Consider the following 7,055-nt stretch of genomic DNA (forward strand, 5'->3'; position numbering starts at 1 on the left):
TTGATGAAGGTGAAAGAGAAAAGGTGAAAAAATTCGCTTAAAACTCAACTTTCAAAAAAACTAAGATCATGGCATCCAGTCCCATCACTTCATGGCAAATAGATGGGGAAACAATGGAAACAGTGACAACTCTATTTTCTTGGGCTGCAAAATCACCATGGATGGTGACTGCAGCCATGAAATTAAAAGACACTTTCCCTTTGGAAGAAAAGTTATGACAAATCTAGACAGCATATTAAAAAGCAGAGACATCACTTTGCCAAAAAAGGTTCGTCTAGTAAAACTATGGTTTTTCCAGTAGTCATGTACGGATGTGAGAGTTGGACCATAAAGAAAGCTGATGCCAAAAAAACTGATGCTTTCAAACTGTGGTGTTGAGGAAGACTCTGGAGAGTCCCTTGGACTTCAAGGAGATCAAACCAGACAATCCTAAAGAAAATCCAGTCTGAATATCCATTGGAAGGACTGATGCTGAAGCTGAAGCTCCAGTACTTTGGCCACCTGATGCCAAGAGCCAACTCATTTGAAAAGACCCTGATGCTGGGAAAGATTGAAGGCAGGAGGAGAAGGGGATGACAGAGGTTGAGATGGTTGGGTGGCATCACCAACTAAATGGACATGAGTTTGAGCAAGCTCCAGATGATGAAGGACAGGGAAGCCTGGTGTACTGCAGTCCATGGGGTCACAAAGAGCCAGACAGGACTGAGTGACTGAACAACAATAGGTATAATGATATACAGTACTGATTACAGATATATGTTGTTATGTTATAGGCAATTCAATAATTAAACCTTATATAGAAAAATTTTAAAGATGATGCAAGGATTGGAACCATGAGGATGATGGGCAGTGTGATCCCTAAAGTCTACTGATAGAATGAGCAGGGTGCTGCCAACTGGGGTCATCTGAAGACACAGGCTATGCTCAGGCACACAGCTGAGCAATGATGAATATAGCATATAATGAGAATGTAGAGTCTCTGCTCAGGATAAATTTCTTAACACCATGAAATAACTGAACTGAGTTGATAAGTTTTGATATCAATTTTTATCAATCTGAGTTAGAAACAATTCAGCCAGGCCTTTCAGAGGAATTCCCTACCTACATAACCATTGTTTGACACAACTAAATTTACCAGGGGAAGTTTAAGAGCAGCTAAATTAAGTTAATGTGATCAAAAGACTAAGGGACAGTTTATGTTTATACAGCATCTAGAGGTTTAATAAAATTTAATTTATGGCTGGGAAAATAAGAAAAATAGCTCTAATGGAGCACATTCCACATCACTGCAATTCCTATCTCCCCTCAGACCTGCTTGTATCCTTTGGTACCAAATAAATCATATTTCACAAAGTCCTTGAAAACTGCGATTGTGACTTCAAAGAGACTTGAGCAGATATTTCACAAAAGAACATATAAAAATGGCCCATGAGCACCTGAAAAGGGGCTCAAATCATAAGTCTTCAGGGAAATGCAAATTACAAGTACAATGAGATGCCATTAATACTCAATAAAAAGGCAAAAACAAAAGAGATGACAGTACCAAGCATTGGTGAACTTGTGGGACAAGTGGAACTCTCCTACATTGCTCCTGGATGTATAAAATGATACAATCACTTTAGGAAAATATTTAATAGTTTGTTTTAAAGTTAAACATTCCCTATTGTTATATTCTAAATGTCTATGTCCCCCCCAAATTCATATGTTGAAGTCCTAACCCCAATGGGATGGGATTTGAAGATGAAGCCTTTGGGAAGTAATTAGGGTTTAGATGAAGTCATGAGGGTGGGGCCCTCATGATGGGATTAGAGCTTTTATAAGAAAAGACACTAGACAGCTTGCTCTCTTTCTCTTTCCTACACTCACAAAGAAGAGGTCACATGGCAACAGCCTTCAAGCCACGAGAAGAGGCCTCAGAATAAATCCACCATGCTAATGCCTCAATCTTAGACTTCTCAGATCAGAACTCCCCAGGACTTTGTAGCCTCCAGAACTGTAAGAAATAAATTTCTGTTTTTTAAAGCACTCAGTCTGTGGTATTTTGTTATGGCAGCCCAAACACAGTAATACCCCTACCCCACAATCAGTTGTTCTGGTCTTAGGTATTTACTCAAGAGAAATAAAAGAATGCCCACCAAAATATCTGTGATCCAATGTTCATGGCAGCTTTATTCATAATAAGTTGTTATTGTTGCTGTTCAGTCACTAAGTTGTGTCTGACTCTTTGTGAACACCAGGGCTGTATCTCGCCAGGCTCCTCTGTCCTCCAGTATGTCCCAGTTCAGTTCAGTTCAGTCGCTCAGTCGTGTCTGACTCTTTGAAACCCCATGAACTGCAGCACACCAGGCTTCCCTGTCCATCACCAACTCCCGGAGTCCACCCAAACCCATGTCCATCAAGTCGGTAATGTCATCCAACCATCTCATCCACTGTTGTCCCCTTCTCCTCCTGCCCTCAATCTTTCCCAGCATCAGGGTCTTTTCCAATGAGTCAGCTCTTCCCATCAGGTGGCCAAAGTACTGGAGTTTTAGCTTCAACATCAGTCCTTCCAATGAACACCCAGGACTCATCTCCTTTAGGGTGGACTGGTTGGATCTCCTTGCAGTCCAAGGGACTCTCAAGAGTCTTCTCCAACACCATAGTTCAAAAGCATCAATTCTTCAGTGCTCAGCTTTCTTTATAGTCCAACTCTCACATCCATACATGACCACTGGAAAAACCATAGCCTTGACTAGATGGACCTTTATTGGCTAAGTAATGTTTCTGCTTTTTAATATGCTATCTAGGTTGGTCACAACTTTCCTTTCAAGGAGTAAGTGCCTTTTAGTTTCACTGCTGCAATCACCATCTACAGTGATTTTGGAGCCCAGAAAAATAAAGTCAGCCAATGTTTCCCTATCTATTTGCCAAGAAGTGATGGGACCAGATGCCATGATCTTAGTTTTCTGAATGTTGAGCTTTAAGCCAATTTTTTCACTCTCCTCTTTCACTTTCATCAAGAGGCTCTTTAGTTCTTCTTCACTTTCTGCCATAAGGGTGGTGTCATCTGCATATCTGACGTTATTGACATTTCTCCCTGCAATCTTGATTCCAGCTTGTGCTTCATCCAGCCCAGCATTTCTCATGATGTACTCTGCATAGAAGTTAAATAAGCAGGGTGACAATATACAGCCTTGACGTACTTCTTTTCCTATTTGGAACCAGTCTGTTGTTCCATGTCCAGTTCTAAATGTTGCTTCCTGACCTGCATATAGGTTTCTCAAGGGGCAGGTCAGCTGGTCTTGTATTCCCATATCTTTCAGAATTTTCCACAGTTTATTGTGAACCACACAATCAAGGCTTTGGCATAGCCAATAATGTCTATGTGTATGTCCCAGAGTTTGCTCAAATTTACATCCACTGAGTCAGTGGTGCTACCTAACCATCTCATCCTCTGCCACTCCCTTCTCCTTCTGCCTTCAATCTTGCCAAGCATCAGGGTCTTTTCCATTGAGTCGGCTCTTTGCTTCAGGGGGCCAAAGTACTGGAACTTCAGCTTCAGCATAAAGCCTTCCAATGAATATTCAAGGCTGATTTCCTTTAGGATTGACTGGTTTGATCTCCCTGCAGTCCAAGGGACTTTCAAGAGTCTTCTCCAGCACCACAATCTGAAAGCAATCCAAATGTCCATCAACAGATGAATGAATAAACATTTTACATTTGTGCAATAAAATACTATACACTAATAAAAAGAAATATCAATACACAGACAAAATTATACAAAAGAATTAAATTCAAATTAATTAAATAAAATTAATACAAAAGAATTAATTTCATAAATATCATGTTGAGGGAAAGAAATTAGACACAAAAAAGTACATACTACATGGTTCCATTTATATCAAGTTTTAGAACTGGCAAGACTAATTTACAGCAAAAGATATCAGAACAGTGTTTGCTTCTGGGTGGGTCATTTTGAGTGGGAAGTAGTTTGAAGGAACTTCCTGGGATGATGAGAATGTTCTATGTTTTACCTGGGGTCAAACAAATTTATCAACATTTATGAAAATGTACATGTAAAAATCTGCATTTAAAAAAGAGAATAGATAAACTAAGAAGTATCATTAACACGACTGCTGAAAGTTGCTGCTTTGGCTAGTTTGTGATATTGTGATTTATAAAACAAATATATATATACACATGATCTTCTTCCATTTTCCCAAAACCCTTAGGATTTCCTAAGTGATAAGAGTGATAATCAAATCCCGCTGACCTTCAAAGTCAGATTCACTGGGGATTCCCAGTCTCTTTCCCAGATCCCCAGGTTGGGAAGTCTGTTGTGGGGCCTAGAATTTTCCCAGCAGTGCAAGAACCTCTTTGGTGTAACTGTTCTCCAGTTTGTGGATCATCTGCCTGGCGGCTCTGTGGTAGGGCTAATGACGAACTCCCCCAAGAGGAGTTATGCGAGAACACCACACCTCCCAGGATTGCTGCTGTCAGTGTCTCTGTCCCCACAGCAGGCCACTGCTGACCCATGCCTCCACAGGAGACCCTCAAACACTCACAGGCAGGTCTGGTTCAATTTCTCATGGGGGTCACCTCTCCTTTCCCCAGATCCTGGTGTGCACAAGATTTTGTTTTTGCCTCCAAGAGTCTCTGGCAGGTATGAGGGTTGATTTTAACAGGACTGTGCCCCTCCCACAGTCTCATTTCGGCTTCTCCTTTGTCCTTGGATGTGGAGTGTCTTTTTTTCAGTGGGTTCCAACATCCTCCTGTCAATGGTTGTGTTGCAGGGAGGAAGCCAATTCTGACTCCATGTTGGAAATTGTTTCTTTGACTTGCTTTTCACTGCTTTTATTATTATAGTTCATACTCAATGGCTTGCCTGGAGGCCCCTGCCTCTCTGCTTGACTGTAAACTAAAGTTCAGCTCATGGGGACAGTTTGTCCCTGACCACCTGTGAATACAGGAGATTAACACACCCCTTCCAAAGGCTGGACATTCCCTTGGAGATGTTTTGGAAGACTGAAGACCATTTCACTTTACTTCCCCCACTGCCTCTCCATCTCTATTTTGCCTTTTGACTCCAGTTCCTCATTGCTTCTTTCTCTCTGATCTATAAAAGAACCTGGTATCCAGACCCCAATAAGATGGTTATTTTGAGGTGCTAGCCTGCCATCTTCTCAGTCTGCCAGCTCCCCGACTAAAGTCATTTTCCTTGCCTCAGCACCTCCTCGCTCAGATTCACTGGCCTGTCATGCAGCAAGCAGAGTGAGCTTGGACTCAGTAACAGCAGTTCAGTAGCTAGTTGCGATTTTGGTGTTCTTGCAGAGAAGATGAGCACACATCCTTCTACTCCTCATACTGTGGACAGTGACTCCAGCCATGAAATTAAAAGTGGTGTTGCAGAAGACCTTTCAGAGTCCCTTGGACTGCAAAGAGATCCAACCAGTCAATCCTAAAAGAAATCAACCCTGAATATTCATTGGAAGGACTGATATTAAAGCTGAAGTTCCAACACTTTGGCCACCTGATGTGAAGAGCCGACTCATTGGAAAAGACCATGATACTGGGAAAGATTGAAGGCAGGAGGAGAAGGGGGTGACAGAGGATGAAATGGTTGGATGGCATCACTGACTCAATGGACATGAGTTTGAGAAAACTTCGGGAGACAGTGAAGGACAGGGGAGCCTGGTGTGCTGCAGTCCATGGGGTGGAAAAGAGTCAGACATGACTGAGTGAGTGAACAGCAACAACAAAAAAGAGTGATAAATGTGTCTTTTGATAGCCATAACACCCCCTTTTCAACCACACCAGACTTTATGTTCTGGTGCTTCTCTGGTGGTTCAGATGATAAAGAATCTGCCTGCAATGTGGGAGACCCAGGTTTGATCCCTGGGTTGGGAAGATCCCCTAGAGAAGGAAATGGCAACCCACTCTAGTATTCTTGCCTGGAAAACCCCAAGGACAGAGTAGCCTGGTGGGCTATAGTCCATGGGGTTGCAAAGAGTCAGACACAACTGAGCAACAGCAGCAGACCTTATGTTAATGAGGTAATTTCTGGAAAACACCTAAGGATGGGGGCTAACTGCCAGAGAACAAAACGCTATTAGAGGGTTGAAAGTAGCCCCACCCCATTCTCAGGGGAGGGAAGAGGGGCTGGAGATTGAGTTCAATCACCAATGACCAATGATTCAATCAATTATGCCTATGTAATGAAAGCTCTATAACATCTCAAAATGACTAGGGTTCAGAGAGTGAATCTGTGGAGGTGCTGGAAAAGTGGTCCTCAGAGACAGCAAGAAATCTCTGCATCCTTTCCCCATACCTCATCCTATGAATCTCTCCCATTGGGCTGTTTCTGAGTAATACCCTTTTATAATAAACCGGCTAGTAAGTAAAATGGCTTTCCCAAATTCTGTGAGCTGCTCTAGCAAATTAATCAAACTGGAGGAGGGGGCGAAGAAACTTCTGATTTACAGCCAGTATGTTAGAGCCACAAATAACAACCTAAACTTGAGATTAGTGCCTGAATTGGGGCTGGGGCTTGGGATGTGGGACAGTGTTGTGGGACTGAAGCCTTAACTTGTGGCATCTGATGCCATCTCCTGGTAAATTCAGTTCAGTTCAGTCGCTCAGTCATGTCCGACTCTTTGCAACTGAACTGCAGCACTCCAGGCTTCCCTATGCATCACCAACTCCCGGAGCTTGCTCAAAACCAGATCTATCAAGTCGGTGATGCCATCCAGCCATCTCATCCTCTGTCGTCCCCTTCTCCTCCTGCCTTGAACCTTTCCCAGCATCAATGTCTTTTCCAAGGAGTCAGTTCTTCACATCAGCTGGCCAAAGTATTGGAGTTTCAGCGTCAACATTAGTCCTTCCAATGAATATTCAGAACTGATTTCCTTTGGGATGGACTGGTTGGATCGCCTTGCAGTCCAAGGGACTCTCAAGAGTCTTCTCCAACACCACAGTTCAAAAGCATCAATTCTTTGGCACTCATCTTTCTTTATAGTCCAACTCTCACTTCCAGACATGACTACTGGAAAAACCATAGCTTTGACTAGACAGAACTT

This window comes from Cervus canadensis, chromosome 4, assembly GCF_019320065.1.
Source record: "Cervus canadensis isolate Bull #8, Minnesota chromosome 4, ASM1932006v1, whole genome shotgun sequence".
NCBI lineage: Eukaryota > Metazoa > Chordata > Mammalia > Artiodactyla > Cervidae > Cervus > Cervus canadensis.